General features: G+C 37.9%; 2 long non-coding RNA genes and 1 pseudogene across 2 annotated transcripts; 2 read left to right on the top strand and 1 right to left on the bottom strand.

The window, feature by feature from the left end:
- Positions 1-1,784: 1,784 nt before the first annotated feature.
- LOC132115069 (uncharacterized) lies at positions 1,785-11,230 on the bottom strand. Its single transcript, XR_009425402.1, has 4 exons — positions 11,076-11,230; positions 8,595-8,655; positions 7,499-8,479; positions 1,785-1,938 (listed from the first exon to the last, which is right to left on the bottom strand). It is a non-coding gene; the product is annotated as an uncharacterized LOC132115069 (long non-coding RNA).
- LOC132115068 (uncharacterized) lies at positions 5,228-6,726 on the top strand. Its single transcript, XR_009425401.1, has 3 exons — positions 5,228-5,326; positions 6,228-6,279; positions 6,368-6,726. It is a non-coding gene; the product is annotated as an uncharacterized LOC132115068 (long non-coding RNA).
- Positions 11,231-15,480: 4,250 nt separating the features above from the next.
- Positions 15,481-15,599, top strand: LOC132115549 (5S ribosomal RNA; annotated as a pseudogene).
- The last annotated feature ends 3,393 nt before the right edge of the window (positions 15,600-18,992 follow it).

Here is an 18,992-nt window from a genome sequence, read left to right as displayed (position 1 = left end):
TGTTCACAATATTTAACTTTTTTTTAAAGTTGTGACACAACAGCTGCACTTTAAAGAAAAAGTCCAGATTCCATCTTCAGTAGGAACTTAAATTTTGCATACACTAAGCATACAGACAATTTTTAACACCAACAAAAATCAGTGCAATACAATTTCTCATTAAATCACAGCATAAAACTTGTTGGTATCAATTTAGGATTTTTCTTTGTATCCAACAATAAAATGTTTTTAATGTCTTGACATGTTCCGTTTCAAATTATCACATTTAAACCAACATTTAAAACACTTTTTTACAGTTTTATTTTAAAGGATAGTTCACCCAAAAATGAAAATCGTGTCATTTTCTTACTCCCATGTTGTTACAAACTTGTATAAATGTATTTGTTCTGATGAACATAAGATATTTTGAGGAATGTTTGTAACCAAACAGATCATGAGCCCCATTCGTTTCTATAGTATTCTTTTTTCCTACTATAAAAGTGAATGGGGCTCATGAACGGTTTGGTTACAAACATTCCACAAAGCATCTTTCTTCATGTTCCTCGGAACGAAGACATTCATACAGGTTTGTAACAAAATAAGAGTGACAAAATGTGACAATTTTCATTTTTGGATGAACTATCCCTCAATTTTAAACAACCATTTATAAGAACAGACATGCTTACTGCAACCACTAACCTGGTATGGTATGTGGTAATACAAAATTACAATTATAAAACATTTTAAGAACAGTCTGACATCTGATGACAAGAAAAAGAGATGCCAACTAAAAGAATCACCTTGTATCCAAGCTGCACTTATTCTTTTCTGCTGGTCTTGTAACTAATGAACGCCAAAAAGGATCCCAAAACACTGTTCTGATTTTCTTTACAACAGTTTGTTCTTCAGAGAAAGCACACGTTTGGTGCATTTGGAACAGTTTGACATCTGTAACAAGAAATAGAGATGCCAACTAAAAGAATCCCCAGACCTTGTATCCAAGCGCACTTTAGGTCTTGTAACAAATGAACACCAAAAAGGATCCCAAAAACACTGTTCTGATTTTCTTTACAACAGTTTGTTCTTCAGAGAAAGTACACGTTTGGTGCATCCAGATCCCAGCTCCATGAAAACATTCTGAATGGTGTCAAAAGTGTACTTAAGAGCTTGAGGATAGGACATGTTTAATGCATACAGAAGGCCAAAAAGGTATGCAAAAGCAGTAGAAATATCTGGGAGATCTTTCAAAACGACGACCTGCTCCAACACAACAGCAATGTTTACAACCTCGGGTGATGTCGCTTGGGTGTCATCTTCCAAAACACACAGAATGGCAATAGACACTCCTTTTGCCCCATCTTCGGTGTCCTGTTACACAAACAATAATCTACTAGAACAGATATTTTGTAGTTGCATTCTATCCATAATAGACTGTAAAAGTCATTAAATCAATAGTCATTAAACAGTCAACACTTGCAGACTGACAAACATAAGACTAGAACAAGTAAACATTAACTTTTTTTAAACAAACCTAATGAACAAAAATAATCAAATCTCAAAACTGTAAGCCTTTTGAAGTAATTACTACTTACTTTGCATGTCTTGAACAGCTTGTTTGGGTCCTCTCGAAGAAACAAAGGCAGGCCTTTCAAAGCAGTAGTCCTTCTGTGATTAACAACATCGGCCACCTTCAAAACATACAGAGGTAACAAAGAATTAGCCAAAGTAAGAAACTGTTCATATCAGCCAACCTAATGTGAAAAAACCTCCAAAACATTTAAGTTATGAAACTAAACTTGCCCTTTCATCAAGTCTTTCTAGGAGCTGTTCCATGTCCTCTCCAAATGCAGCTTTTCTAGCTCTGTATAATTTCAAGAGCTTAGGTGTAAATCTGTCCATAGCTGCCCTGAAGACATCAAGAAGGTCTTTATTCGTGATTCTGAAGAATTCCTCAGCTATCTGTTTATAACAAAAACATATTGTAGTAACAGTAACAAAACTTAAATGTTTTTTTTAATCCGGTTTATGCTTTGTCTAAACTTGAAATACTATTCATGCAGAAACACTACTTCTTGTAGCAATATCAGCGTGAATCTAATGTCAAGTTTTCACAAGTCAGTCAGGATGTCCTTTAATACAGTCAGTCCTCATGACCCCCTCCCGGAACATTTTTGTTTTCTTTCTATGTAAAAGATGGACAATTCTGTTTCCATAAAGGACACCCTGACTGACTTATGAATACTTGACATTAGATTCACGCTGATATTGCTACAAGAAGTAGTGTTTCTGCATGAATAGCATTTCAAGTTAAGTTGACCTTGTTAGTGGAAATAAACATCATCAAGCTAGAAATGGCAGTCACAGATGGTTAAAATGTGTATTACATGTGGTGCCTTAAAGGGTTAGTTCACCCCAAATGATAACTTTTATCATAAATAATTTACCCCTGTGTCGTTCTAAAACACCAAGTGATCCGATTGTCTTCAAAAATATTTAAAAATGTGTTTGATGAAAACCAGGGAGGCATCTGTCTGTCCGATTGACTTCAGTTTGTTTAAATTTTTTCCCCCAGAAAAGCATAAAATAATAATAATAATAATAATAATTCATTACATTTATATAGCACTTTTCTAGGCACTCAAAGCGCTTTACATAGTCTGGGGGTATCTCCTCATCCACCACCAGTGTGCAGCATCCACCTGGATGATGCGACGGCAGCCATAGTGCGCCAGAACGCCCACCACACACCAGCTTACTGGTGGAGAGGAGACAGAGTGATGAAGCCAATCAGCAGATATGGGGGATTGTTAGTAGGCCATGATGGTCAGAGGCCAATGGGCGAATTTAGCCAGGATGCCGAGGTCACACCTCTACTCTTTTCGAAAGACATCCTGGGATTTTTAATGACCACAGAGAGTCAGGACCTCGGTTTAACGTCTCATCCGAAGGACGGTGCTTGTTGACAGTATAGTGTCCCCATCACTACACTGGGGCGCTAGGACCCACACAGACCACAGGGTGAGCACCCCCTGCTGGCCTAACTAGCACCTCTTCCAGCAGCAACCTAGTTTTCTCAGGAGGTCTCCCATCCAGGTACTGACCAGGCTCAGCCCTGCTTAGCTTCAGTGGGAAACCGGTCTTGGGCTCCAGGGTGATATGGCTGCCGGCCATAAAAGACATCGCCAAAAAGGTCCACGTGCCATCAGTAGTTCAAAAATATTATTATAAGCAACAAAACCACTTTTGTGCGCACTGAAAACAAAACAAGTGATTTTATTCAACAATTTGTTCTCCTCCTTGGTCGTTCAGTGCGCGTTCATGAGCAGACTATGGTGTATGTTGCTGATGTCACCTGCTGATGTAGTTGCAAGTGTACAGACACAGAATACACTGGCAAGTAATGTGCGCATTTATATGGGCTGTTCAAGTATTGTTTACAATGTTTACATAATGGCTTAAATAAAAAAGGAGCAAAAACAAAAAAAACATTGGCAACTACATCAGCAGGTGACATCAGCATATGCCGTAGTCTGCTCGTGAACGCGCAATGAATTACTTTGAGAACAACTTGTTGAAAAAAATTGTTTGTTTCGTTTTCTTTGTGCACAAAAGTGTTTTCGTCACTTCATGATATTATTATTATTGAATGACTGATGGCATATTGACCTTTTTGGCGATGTCTTTTATTCTTTTCTGCACTCAAAAAAATTGATTTGTGGCACTGTTCGTTTTACACAGATATGTTTTGTTAAAACACAAATATATTTAGTTTTCCGCCAAAACACAATTGTATTGTGCTTAATCAACTTAAACTGTTTCATTTTCAATTTTACTTAATTATCAATCGTTAAACTAACGTAAAGTGTTTAATTTCGTAATAAAAAAAAAAAAAAAAGAAGTGACGATTTCCAACGCATTTGATGACGGCGCGAAGGAGAGCAAGAGGTACCAGTCAGATAAGAAAATCTAAAGTTTTTCTTGTGTTAAGTCAAAGTCTTTAATTTCTCCTAGAGTTTCTGTTTTGGGGTACTTTTGTTTTGCAGTCTAGTATTGTGTAATCGGTTTACTGCACCCTTAATAGATGATTTTGAGCGGTTGGGAGATGTGAAAGCACACGACTCTCTGTAACGTATTGACTTGAGTATATATATATATAACGTTACACTAGGGCTGAACCAATTAGTCGACATTATCGACAATGTCGACGATAAAAAAAAAAAATTGTCGGCAAATGTTTTTGAGTAACGTTAGTGGTTTGATCTCGTATGCCTAATGTGAAAGCCTCCAATAATGCAGTTTGACCAGTGTGGCGCTGTAGCACAAGATTGTAATACACTCTCCTGATTCAATTCAAAAGAAGAAGATAGCACTTCAGTTTGAGGAAACCGAGCCGATCCGAACCTTGGATGAATATGTAAGTATATACTGCACGCCTTCCTCTCAATAACTGCATAAACTGACCGCGATGTAAAAGCAGCTCTTAAGAACATATTTGATTACAGCGATGTGGATGTTTGCACGAACTCTGAGGTTCTCCAGGCACTCCAGTAAAGAAAAGTCCAGTCACGTTTATTTATATAACAGTCCTTATGCAATAGATAGCTTTTCAATATTAAACATGAAAATACAGAGTCAGTGTCGCTAGAATTATAACTTGATTTCCTGTTATAAAGCAGCTCTCCAGTGTGGACCTAGCTAATCATAAATTTATATTATAATTTGGGGAAATATTTCATTAAAGTTTTAGTTCTGCGCTAGATCAAACCAAACTGTTTTAAATATCATAACCCAATAATGTATTTTAAGAGAGATTATATTTATTAGTAAAATGTTTACCCAAAAATAAAACGTCCTATCACTTACTTTTACTTTTATTATACATATGACTTACAATAAGAGATGTTAAGAGGCAGAATGATTTGTCATTCAGCTACTTCCTCCTATAGCTAATCAAATGATGAATAGGAGTTTCTGTCTTATCTCATTTTGTGTGCAAAATATATTTATTTGTATAAATTAATTGTATACTAGTAATACATAATGACTTTGCCAAAACGGATCCGCACTGCAAAACTTGAAGATGTTTGCATACTGAAGAAGAGTGCTTGGACAAATACTGAAACCCTCTTGGTGCCCACTGGGAATTGACAAAAAAAGACAGATATAATAAGATTAGGTTTATTAATACAATACAAAATATGTGGTATTACTATAAACTGACAGATTATGAATGCATTTGCCTCCCAAAAACCATTCATTTTGATGCAAGGCAGGGGTGTCCAGACCTGCTCTAGGAAAGCCAGTGTTCTCTGGAGTTTAGCTCTAACACACCTGCCTGGAACTTCTAGTAATACTTTATTGTTTTAAAATTCCCAAGAACCTTGATTAGCTGGTTCAGGTGTGTTTAAATGGCTAGGTCACCCAAAAATAAACATGTCATTAATTACTTACCCTCATGTAGATGTAGTCTGAGCACGCGGACGCACTTTCGGAAAATCGGCCGAAAAAAAGGCCAAAGACTGGCCGATTACCAATCGCGTATTTTAAGCAAAAACCGTCCGGTTTCTGATTGATGGCGGGTCAACCGATGCATCCCTAATATTTGTAAAATGCAAGAGATTTCTGAACCTCCATAAAGGCTGCAATGCAACTGAAATGTTCCCAGAGTCATAGTAAGGACATCAGTAAAACAGTTCATGTGACATCAATGCTTCAACCACACTTTTACAAAGCTACAAGAATACGTTTTTGTGCAAAGAAAACAAAAATAGCGATTTTATTCAACAATTCTTCTCCAAATCACATATGCCGCCATTATGGAGAGTAACAAGAGGCATGAACATTGCTTTCCTCTGCGTGTAATCAAGGCTCAGCGCATGCGTGTTCTAGGTCAGCAGCACCATGCGCATTAATTATTTACGTGCTGTTGATAATGGTGGAAGATGCGATTTGGAGAAGAACTGTTGAATAAAGTCGCTGTTTTGGTTTTGTTTGCACAAAAAAGTATTCTTGTAGCTTTGTAAAATTATGGTTGAACCACTGATGTCACATTACTGTTTTACTGATGTCCTTACTATGTTTCTGGGTCTGGGAACATTCCAGTTCTGTTGCTTACCGTACAGGGTCCAGATGTGTGTACCATTTTCTGCTTGCCTGTATTTCCCATAAGGAGATGAATGACTGACTTTTTTTTCCATGTAATTTTAGAAAAAAAACCAAAGGCTAAATTTTGTTGTTTTCATCTTCAGACTAATTAAATTGAAGTATCCAAATGAAGACCCTAGCAGTATGGAGTATATGGTGAGTTTTTTTTGTTCAAGGTTAATAAATGATTTGTTAAAGTTAATACACAAGAATTTGAGTTCTCCATCCTTTTAAATACTTCTAGGATACAGACGTTGCCAGCAATCAGGAGGTGATCCATAAGACTCGTGGGAATCTATTTGAAGCTGCAGTCATTGAAGACAGTTCAGCAGAAGTTGGAGTTTTAGAGGATAAAGTTCTTCAGGACCTATAGCAGTTTACAGTCTGCAAAACCATGTTTCTGGGACTGATATATGGACTGAACTTGAGCAACCCTCCTGAACTCAGGTACACTTTTGGAATACTGAAGAAGTTATTTCTGGAGCCAGTTCCTGTTCCTGGAATAAGGTTTGATTGGTTACCCATGAATGCCAGTTAGAAAATGAGTAGTTTCATATTTCCGCTATTTTGTGTAATTTTGTAACATGGTTTCAACTGTATTTAACTGTGTGTAATTCTTTATTGCTTGTTTAACAAATACCCTTTTATCATTTGTGACATCTTGTCTTTTGACTCATTACAAGACAAATCACACAAAAAAATGCTTTGTTGAAGGGGGTAACTTTAAATAGAAAATATTTAGTTAAAGTAACTAGAACTAATTGTGTGGAACCATTGTCCATAATTGAAAGAGTAATTTGAAACAAACCTCCTTATGTTGATAGAGTGAAACAAATTTGGCTAGATTGTAATAAACCAAAACATGTTCAGTTAACTTAACTGGTTTAAGTTAAAGCAAAGTGAATAAATTGATTTGGTTGGACATTACTATTTCACATAGATTCTACCTCATTCAATTGTGTTGTCACAACACAAGGAGTTTGCATAGATTCAAAAAATTCCATTTAATGTTATCAAAACACAATTTGGTTGTGTGGAACCACTGTCCATAATTAAATTAAGTAAGTTTAAAGAGTAATTTTTTTGAGTGTGGGAAAAAGAATCGTGAAACTAACTCAAGTCAATGGGACGGACAGAAGCCTCCTGGTTTTCATCAAAAATATCTGAAAATGTGATCTGGAGACAATCAGATCACTTGGTGTTTTAGAACGACACTAGGTTAAGTGATTTATGATCAAATTATAATTTTGCGGTGAAGTAACCCTTTAAGTAATAAAAACATTTCATGTGTTTCTAACAAATTTAGGATAATAAACAAACAATAAAAAATCATTTAAATTAGCCTTTTTAACAAAGAAAAACCTGACATAATTACCTGTTCCTGGAGAAAAAGTGCAGGCCACCTCTGCTGCACGTCTACAACAATTGGTTGATCTTCTACCACTTCTTTTCTCCTCAGGGAAAAAGTTAATTCCATTTTTTCACTTATGACCACCATGTTGCTTCTTGCCTTTTTGGTTTCATCGATCAATAAAAGTCTTTGTTCTTCAAGTTAAGCATCAGTGTGGTTGCATGGATGTTCAGGGACAAAATTCACTTCTCCACGCTTTGCTTTTTTCATGGTGAATCCATGTCCATGTTCAACATCCTTACGCTTCTTGTTCACACTAACTTCATTGCAGCCTGCTGCTCTCAATTTTGAACGGTAATTGTTTAGCTTGTTCTTTAGGCTGATCAACCATCCTTCATAGCCCTTACCTTTGCCAGGCTCCTTAAGGCATGGATACTTGGAAATCAGTGCAGATGCAATGGTCTCAATTTCTTGATTGTTGGGATATGCCTTTATGTCAAAAACAGCCTGAACTATTTTATCAAGAATCTCCATCTTTATGTCTCTGGTCACATCAATGCCTGTCTGTGTTTCTGCATATGTCTCATTGCTTCGTCGTAGTTTTAGCTCGACATCAAATGACAGGGGTGGGATGGGGAATGGCAGTGGCCATTCTGAGGCTGTGCGCAAATACCTTTGTACAGAGGCTGTGGAGCTGGTCAAGGATCCATCAGAGTCATCAACACTAGCAGTATCAAGAGATGACACAGAAAGGCTGGTTTCAGACAATGATGAATTGCACCACTGAATATGCAAGACTGCTTTGTCACTGGGCAGTTCCGAGATGTCAGTCAGGCTGCAAAGGGCATTCCCAAAATCAGGGTCCTGAAACTGCAAGACAAACTGTCCTTGTAACTGCAGTTTCTCCTTCAGAAATCTAATAAGGGACTCCACAGACTGTGGCACTTCAAATAGCTGAAGTCGCCGGGCATCAGTTGAAGAAATGACAACTCGCAGTAGTAAAGCCTGTAAACCGAGAGGTAGACAGAGAAAGTTAAGTAAAAAATACCAGTATTTACTTAATAAAACAGTATAATACCAGTTTTTCCAATTAAAAAAAAAAAACTAACTTTACTCATACCATCAGGCAAGTTTAATGGTGCAGGTATGTCCTCAGGGTCACAAGGACTCGGTCTCTAAGCCTGTATGGAATCAATGGGTTATAATCATTTAAGTCATCAAGATCAAGGACAACCATGTCAGCATAGTTGCTTTCCACAAGTTCATAAGATCTCAAGTGTTCACTATACCAGGCAGAAAGTCTTTTAGATACAATGGAGACTTTGTCAGGACAGAGCAACATGTGCTCTATCTTGAAGAACTCAGGCTGTCCATTGCATTGTCCAGCAGATATAATCATGTCCTTAGCATATTGAGTTCCATACAGACAAACATTTTTGGACAGTGACACAGTGTACACATGAGGAAACTTTCTTTGTATAGCACATTTCAGTTTTGCATCTAACAGTGATATTTTAACCACATCCACTTTTTCAACATATAACTCTGATTTCAAAAGGCTTTGAGCATTCAATGATAGGCGATCATTTGCTGATGTTTAACAGAAAGAGTAAGCAGCAAATTTTTCACATTGTGAATATCACGTGCTACATTCTTAAAGAATGAGTGCTTGGACTCATATCGCATAGTCCACAAGTTCACCAAAGGTCCAAAACATTTTGTCAGTTGTGGGTAGTGGTCAATGAAGTGGTGCTTCGGCTTTAATTTGAAGTCTGGAAACGTGGAAGTCAGAAGCAAGCGGTGATCTGCCAATTTACATGACAAGTAACACAGAGTTTCTTCAGAGAGACTGTGTGATAGGACAATTTCTACAATTTCTTTTAGATCCATTAATATTTCCCATGATGGCTCGTGTTCTGGGATGCAATCCCAAATCATTAAAGGAAGTAAGCGCAACAAACACCAATTTTCATGACCATTACCCCCAATTGATCCTTTAACTAGGCCTGATTTTAGAATTGCCTTTGGTTTGTTGACCTTGTCAGAGTACTTGTAAGGGAATGTTTTGATTGAGTGATTTAATCCTTCAAGAGTAATGTAACCTTTTGAGATCAAATCTCTGAGACACAAAGATAATTCCACAGGTATGACCCCTTCAAAAAAATCATGTAAAATGTCTGGGGGAAACCCAGTAACTGGATGAAAGTTTCTCAAGTGTTTGCTTAATGAACACTCACTCTTTACACCATTAACACTCTGCAGGGTGTCACTCTGCTTAAGCTGTTCCACAAATGAATTGTGTTCTTCAACAGTCCTCAGAGGGAAATCACTAGCCTTAACAGTTGCTATTTGATCACAAACAGAACCGACAGAACTTATAAACATTAAAGTTTTCCTGGTAGCCTGCAAGACTGTGGGCTCCGAGATTATCTGCACATACACAGAAAGCAGTTGGCTTCATATAATGCCCCAAAGTCTCCACAAACACACCATTTTGCTCCAAAGCTTTCAAATCTTTTATCAAAGGTTACAAAAATTTGTCATAGCCAAATTTTTTAACATCAACACTCCTTCCTAAAACAGCTAACTGAATTGATGTTAAAGTAGATCTCCACTTTGCAGGTAAATTTAAGATCATCCAGTAGACAGCTGTAATTTTATGAATTTTTCTGGATGTGCCTAATGGGTTGCAAACTTCAAACTCATCTATATAAAAGGCCAAACTCAGAACAACCTCTTCTTCTGCAACAAACACATTCTCCCTGTAGTACTTCCCATCTTGAAACGAATTGTACTGTCCAGCTAAATGTTCGTTTGTAAATTCAACTTTATCCAAAAAACATGGTAAACTTAGCAGAGTTTCAAGTACATGAATGACTGGCACATAAACAAAGGATTCATTCTGGGTATGTTCATAAAGATATTCTGTAGGTTCTATTAAAGGAAAGTGTTGTTTGAAATACAGAGTTCTTCTGTAGTCAGTAGACAAAATACCCTTTGCAGATATTGCGGTTAAAAGTGGATTTGTCAAACACACTGAATCTGCAATTTCTTTGACAATGTTACTTTCAACATTAACATTGTGCTTTGTGAGAATTGATTCTACACTATGAAGGGCCTGAGATTTGGAGAACAACAAAATACTTTTAAGTTCCTCAATTATTTTCTCAGTAGCATCTTTTGAAACATGGGACACAGTCTGCATACACAAGTGTTTGACAATTAACATCTTCATCAAACTGTATTCTATCATCATCTCCAATTTCGACTTCTGAAGAGATCTGTGAGATAGATCGCACTTCATTATCAATCCTCTCGAAGACCGTCTGTATTGCAGTTCGAAAGTCTTTTAGTGTATGCTTTCTGTGTATTCTGCTTCTATGAGAGCTGAACGTTGGCCGATTGTTTGTTTTAAATCCACATCCTTTAAAGGGACAATTAATTGTTTCTTTTCATTTAAGATGATTTCCAAGGTGAATGAAGAAACGTTTCTCACTGCAAATCTCTTGGAATTCACACAGTTCACAACTTATTGTTGAAAGTTCTTGACTGACTCTGTGACGGTTTTGGTGTGGTTTAGATAGGTGGGATTTTAAAGCACCTGCTGTCCTGAAGACACAAACACACCCCATATGAATACAAGGCCAGCTGGAAATGCTTGGGTGATGCAGCCGATAGTGCTTTAGAAGGACGTCTTCACTCGAACTGCTGAATTTGCAGTTTTTACACTGCATTAAGTATTTTTATAATCCTGGAAAATAGAAAAATGAATGAGTTACAACCTTATTTCAAAACATATTTGAAAATGTATTGCACTTAAAATAGTAATATTCTTCAGCATTCTTAACTAATGTCAAACATGATGATGATCTTCTTCCAATTTATATATTTATTTTATACATTTTATTATTTCGATTTCATTATACCTTTTATTTGATGCAGAAAATAATTTGCGCTAATTCATGCTTGACCAGCCTTGCATGAGGAATAATAATGTATTATGCCACTTTTAATAAATGTGATGTTCTTTATTGTCTTACATTCACTATGGAAACCAAAATGGGTTAAGGTTTACTGCTTAAGACATAGTAGTCATTTGGTGACAACCAATTACAAAAAGTGCTAACTAAAATATTGTGCATTGATACACACAGACAAAATATATTATCAAATGAGTACTTTAAGTCAATGTCAGTACATTTTATAAACTGATATTTAAGCAAGTACAGCAAATAACACTGTAGTCTGTTCACCTTGGAAAACAGCATGCTTCAGAGAAAAACATGTACAGAAAATTACAGTTTGGTAAAAATATAAATAAATCCTGTACCCAGTCATTGGTGAAATATTTATAGGTTTCAGCAGATTTATAGTTTTGTTAATTGTTCACATGTACATACCATAAAAAAAAGAGTTTACGAGTTTAAGTATGAAGCTGGACGGACAAATTCGACTTCTTTTCGCGAGTAACAGTTAGTCTCATCTATTGCGTAGTCAGTGAACTTACGATGCCTTCCAAATGGCGCTTCGGTCACACACAACAAACCCACGTGATAGTCGGATAGTCTAATTTTATCTCGAAGTTGTTAATGTAAAATGCTTTTTTCAGACTTTGGAAAGAGGTCGATTACGACGTGGATTTCGTGTGACGTCGACAAGGACACAGGTACGACGGATAGATTGAATATACATAATATGCATACAGCGCTGCGCAGACTGAACGGCGTATGACGTCAAAGTACAGCGAGAGCACAAAGCAGACTGTTCTAGAATCAGTATTGATGTACAGCGTACATCTGTGTCTCGACTACCACTAACGGTAACTGGCCACAGACTGGATAACATTATTATAAAAATCCGGTTTAACATTATGAAAAATATCTTTACATTTGTTAATACTGAGTGCAACCACCTTAAACATCACAATAGCGCCACATTGAGACTTAACCTGGACTAACAATAGCCTAAGAAAAAGCCTTCAATATTAACTTTGGACATGTTTTGCTGAAACCATATTTTAATTACGTACACTAATATAACAGCGTAAGTTAACGTTAATATATAATTTGCTTCAAGGTCCTGATTGGATTGCTTTATTGATTCCGAATCACTGGTTCATATTCAATTGCAACATATTTAACGTTGGCAGCAAGAAAACGTGGCGATGCTGATAATGAGAAGGGAAACCCCGTAGATGCATGCACGCGCAATTCAATTAAAAAATGTTTGTTCATTCAACTTGGTTAATGATGTTGCTATAACATTTTGCAAAATATTGTTGGACTAACATGCATTTTTACATAGACTCACAATATTCAAAATTCATATTATCTGTAACTAAAAAAAACTGTTTGCTGAACAAAGGGTCGTTTTATTTTTTACAGTGTACTTTGAAAGGAGACCACCTGGGAATACCAGGTTCTGTAAACTTTTTTAGATTTTTTCACTAATTATCTAATAATATTACAAAAGAAAAAAAAGAGTCTATGCCCAATCTCAGAATTTAAGCAGTTTTGGGCCTGGTTAGTACTTGGAAGAGAGACTGCCTGGGCATACCAGGTGTTGTAATCTTTTAGATTTTTTCACTAATTATGTAGTAATCTTACAAAAGAAAAAAAGAAAAGAATAAAAAAGAGTCTATGCCCAATCTCGGAATCTAAGCAAGTTTGGGCCAGGTTAATACTTGGATGTTAGACCGCCTCGGAAAACCAGTTGCTATAAGCTTTTGAATTTTCTTCCCTTCTTATATAATGCTCTGTGGCTGATCTTTAAATAGCCTTCTCTTTGCAGCAATCCTCACTTAAAGGAACACTCCGACTTTTTGGGACTTTAGCTTATTCACAGTATCCCCCAGAGTTAGATAAGTCCATGCATACCTTTTTCATTTCTGTGCGTTCTGTAAGTGTTATTTGACGCACCCACCGCTAGCCTAGCTTAGCACAAAGACTGGATGTAAATGGATACTGGTAGCATAGTAATCCCAATAAGTGACAAAATAATGCAAACATTTTCCTATTTACATGTTGTGATCTGTTTAGTCACAGCGTGTACAAATAACAAGGCTATATGAGACAGAGACTATTTTTAATCGTATAAATACTGGGAACTATATTCTCACTAGGCGTAGGAGCACAGCTAACGTTACTTGGGCTGAGTGGCTACTTGGGCGGAGTGATTAGCGCAGCACATGAGACCATAAACAAAACAAACGTGACTAACTAGCTAGACGTGACTCGTGATCATGGCTGACTTTGAGGAATTGTCAGACTCAGAGGAATTTTACTGTGTATCAAACCAAGATCCAGAACCATATAGTTTTGAGCCAGAATACACAGACGAGGAGTTACAAACTTTGGAAGCTGTAAGACGAAGGGAGAATCAGAACGAACACGGACTGGTGGTGTAAATGTGGAACATGCCAACCTATGCCGACAGAAACCGAGTGCCTTTGTTGTAATGAATGGGACCGGGTATTGCCATCAATGTGAAGGCTTGATGACAATCAAAATATTTGCGTCACTACCACGGAAGATTTCTCTGCCCTAATACACCCGGCAGTTGTCTTTTTTCCCCATTGTGACAAGATCAACTGGAAGACACGTCCCATGCCGTGTGAGCTGTCCACCAAGTAAGTGATTTTGTTATAATGATCATTCATAGTTCAATGAAACTGTAGTATAGCCATTGCATACAGTGTGTCACAATAATAACAATAAAGGGGATACACTGATACACGGACCCCCTATTCACGTAATAGTGTCACTACTAAGATTGTATTAACGTTACATTAGCATGGCACTGTTACAGTATGGCTAATGTTAGTCATCTCAAAACATAACGGAACACTTACCGCAGCAACAGCTGATCCAATTTGTCCTGTCTTTATTATCGATGGGATGGCTGTATCCTTTAGCACACGTTTCATGGTCCGTGTGGCAACTTGCATTTTTTCAAAATAGTCGTCTACATTAAAATGTTCAGAGCAAACGAAATACTTCATGATGGTGTTTACATGTGTGTTTAGATCTATTTCCAGAGCAAGTAGCCATCGATTTATCAGGTCAGCGTTTGTGGTTGGAATTCTATGAAACATCATAGTATTTACCTGGTCTCCCCTGTTTATTGTCGCAGTTCTTTACAATACAGCGAACACACATGATTGTACACTATAAATCTACTATCTAGTAATTGCTGACTCTATTACTCCAACTCTGAGCGAACTCTCTTCTCCTCACCACGGCGCGTCTCGGGTGCTGCGCTAATCACTCCGCCCAAGTAGCCACTCCACCCAAGTAACGTTAGCTGTGCTCCTACGCCTAGTGAGAATATAGTTCCCAGTATTTATACGATTAAAAATGGTCTCTGTCTCATATAGCCTTGTTATTTGTACACGCTGTGACTATACAGATCACAACTTGTAAATAGGAAAATGTTTGCATTATTTTGTCACTTATTGGGATTACTATGCTACCAGTATCCATTTACATCCAGTCTTTGTGCTAAGCTAGGCTAGCGGTGGGTGCGTCAAATAACACTTACAGAACGCACAGAAATGAAAAAGATATGTATGGACTTATCTAACTCTGGGGGATACGGTGAATAAGCTAAAGTCCCAAAAAGTCGGAGTGTTCCTTTAAAGCCATACCAACCTGGCTATGCCCGATCTCGTCTGATCTCGGAAGCTAAGCTTGGATAGGAGACGTCCTTGGAATACCAGGTGCAGTAATCTTTTGGGTTATCTTCCCTACTTTTATAATGCACTGGCGATTAGAGTGTCTGATCTTTAAATAGCCTTCTCTTTGCAGTAGCCCTCGCTTACGACCAAACCAACCTGGCTATGCCTGATCTCGGAAGCTAATCAGGTTTGGGCTAGGTTAGTACTTGGATGGGAGACTGCCTGGGTTTACCAGAAGCTGTAAGCTTTTGGGTTTTCTTCCCTAATTTTATAATACACTGGCGATTAGAGTGTCTGATCTTTAAATAGCCTTCTCTTTGCAGCAGCCCTCGCTTACGGCCAAAACATCCTGGCTATGCCTGATATCGTCAGATCTCGGAAGCTAAGCAGGTTTGGGCTAGGTTAGTACTTGGATGGGAGACCTCCTGGGATTACCAGGTGCTATAAGCTTTTGGGTTTTCTTCCCTACTTTTATAATTCACTGGCGATTAGAGTGTCTGATCTTTAAATAGCCTTCTCTTTGCAGCAGCCCTCGCTTACGGCCAAACCAACCTGGCTATGTCTGATCTCGGAAGCCTAGCAGGTTTGTGCCTGGTTAGTACTTGCAAGGGAGACTGCCTGGGAATACCAGGTGGTGTAAGATTTTGGATTTTTTTCATTATTTATTTAGTAATCTTACAAAAAAGAAAAGAAAAAAAAAAGAAAAAAAAGAGTCTATGACCAATCTCGGAGTTTAAGCAGGTTTGGGCCAGGTTAATACTTGGATGTTAGACCACCTGGGAAAACCAGTTGTTATAAACTTTTGCATTTTCTTCCCTTCTTATATAATGCTCTTCCGATTAGGGTGGCTGATCTTTAAATAGCCCTCTCTTTGCAGCAGCCCTCGCTTACGGCCATACCAACCTGAGGGCGTTAGTGAGTCACTGGTAAACAGGAAGTGTTTGGCTGCAGTGGGTGAGGGACGCTCACCAAAACTTGTTTGTTTTTTGTTTTGTTTTTGTGTATGTTTAGTGGTAAAATCATAGTTTGAAGTTATTTTTGTTTAGTTTTATCACTAATCAGCAGCCTTGAGCTGTCTGGTTAGTGGTTTATATTTGTTTGTTTTTGCATGGGTGGAGAAAATGGACATGAGTACAATGGACGGACACAAAGAAACGGATTTGGAAATGGCACGAGACCCAGGCAGACAACATAATCAAGGAACGGAGAAAGGATTACAAGAAGATAATGGGAAAAATAAGGAGAAATAAAGAATATATGCTAAGAAGGCGACCGTAACAACTGATATAACAGAGGTGCAAAATGGAGGAGCGGAAGATATCTTTAAAGCCATATCGGAGAAGGTGGGAGTAAATCCTAGTTGTAAGACAAAAAACAATCTAGACTATATGAGGTTACTTTGGACAAAGAAGACATTTGTGATGAACTTGTAAACGGAGTAGAAATAAAAAAAAAGGTTTGAAATAAAAAGGCTACAGAACAGGGAGTACATTGTCTCCTTTATGCATTTGCCCACTTACCTAGAGGACGCGGATATTTTGGACAAGCTAGAGGGCTTGAGAGTACCTCTCAAATAAGGAGAAGGTGCTATCCGGGAACTGACATTGAGGATGGTACAATATTCATAAAGGTGAAATTCCCAAGAGAAGTGGCATCATTACCCTACAGTACACGCTTTGAAACAACGGAGGGAAAAAAAGCACTTTAGGAATATCCACAGCCAGCAGGTGAAGACCTTCCGATTGTGCATGAGTCCAAAGCATATCTTCAAGGATTGTCCAGAGTTTGCTTGTTATAAATGTGAGGAACAAGGCCACTTCGCAAGGGATTGTAAAGCTGTTTTAAAACTTTAAACAAATGTAAATGCTGGATGGATAGTAGAGAAGGGGAAGAAGAAGAAGAGGAAGAACAAGAGGAGAGTGGACGGATGCAAGAGGAGGCCACGGAAAGGAAATAAATGCAAGAAATGGAGGAGCAGCAGGATTTAACAGTAGAAGAGGAGAGGAAGAATGGAAATGTACAAGCTGAGAGCAACGAGGAAGAAAGAAGGAATGAGGGGGAAAGTATGGAGGAAGTAATATGGACAGCAGTTGGAGTTAAAACCAATTCAATGGATGACTATAATGGAGGAGAAAAAAGCCAAAACATGGAGAAGAGCGATGGAAAAGAAGGACATGAACTGGAAGATTAAAGGGGAGGTAAAGACTTGGGACAAATGGGTAGAAGATCATTTAAGATTACACCAAATTTAGAAGCAGATATGATGCATTTTAATCATACACTAGATTTAATTATATTGCATGGAATCGATCTTACTGCTATAGATATCGTACCTCAAAGTGATGATGTTACAGACCATTTCAATGTATCGTGCATGCTGCATATCACTGATATTAACTACATGTCTCAGCGTTACCGTCTGGGCAAAACTATTTTTCCAGTCACCAAAGACAGATTCGCAAATAATCTGCCTGATCTATCTCACCTGCTATTTGTACCCAAAAATACACATGAATTAGATGAAATAACTGGCAACATGGGCACTATTTTCTCTAATACAGTACATTAGAAGCTGTTGCCCCCATCAAATTGAAAAAGGTTAGAGAAAAACATACTGTGCCATGGTATAACAGTAATACTCACTCTCTCAAGAAAGTAACTCGTAGTCTTGAACGCAAATGGAGAAAAACTAACTTGGAAGTTTTTTAGAATTACATGGAAAAACTGTCAGGAGAAAGCAGGCTGGATTCAGATGCGGGTAAACTCAAGGCTTTATTCAAACAGAGGAGACAGAGAAGATGAGTCACGGTTCACAGGTTTCACTCGTAGTGAGAGGATGAGTAGCAGATGAGTCACGTTTCACAGGTTTCACTCGCAGTGACAGGATGAGCAGCAGATAAGTCAAAGCAGATGAGTAATGTTCCACAGAAGTACGTATAACCGCCGAACCGGAGGGATGACAGCTGGAAGCTACTAGGAGCTCTGGGCTTGTAAGAACAAGGGCAGAGAAATCAGCTAAACACACTGAAGCCTGAGGACAAGACATGACAAGGTGAGTACAAAGAGCTGCTAGATGATCGGAGCTATTGGTACGAGTAACAACAGTCTGACAATAGACAGAGAAATACAGGGAATAATAAAGGGGAAAAAATTAGAAGGACATAGAGAACAGGTGGCGAACAATTAAGGTTAACAACGGGGAAACAAGGGAGGCGGGGAAAACACAAACGCGGTGAGCTGTCAAACCATCCCAACACACACACACCAAAAAGGCAGGTGATTAGCCCCGAGACCCGACAAAAACAGTATGTCCAGCTATAGACAGGCCCTAAAAACTGCTAGGGCAGAGCATATACACAAACTCATTGAAAATAACCAAAACAATCCAAGGTTTTTATTTAGCACAGTGGCTAAATTAACAAATTACCAGACGCCACCTGATTCAAATATTCCACCAACATTTAATAGTAATGACTTTATGAATTTCTTCACTGATAAAATAGAAAACATTAGAAATACAATAGCAAATGTAGATTCTACAGCGTCTAACACTTCAGTTTCATCCATCGCACCCAAAGATAAACTGCAGTGCTTTACAAATATAAGACAGGAAGAGCTAAATAAACTTATCACTGTATCTAAACCAACAACATGTTTATTAGATCCTGTACCAACTAAATTACTGAAAGAGTTGTTACCTGTAGCTGAAGAACCGCTTCTCAATATCATTAACTCGTTGTTATCTTTAGGTCACGTCCCAAAACCATTCAAGCTGGCGGTTATGAAGCCTCTTATTAAGAAACCAAAATTAGATCGTAGTGTACTGGCAAAGTATAGGCAATT

Source organism: Carassius carassius, chromosome 34, assembly GCF_963082965.1.
Source record: "Carassius carassius chromosome 34, fCarCar2.1, whole genome shotgun sequence".
Lineage (NCBI taxonomy): Eukaryota > Metazoa > Chordata > Actinopteri > Cypriniformes > Cyprinidae > Carassius > Carassius carassius.
The sequence above is the reverse complement of the archived record's forward strand: the minus strand, read 5'-3'. Positions and strand labels throughout refer to the sequence as shown.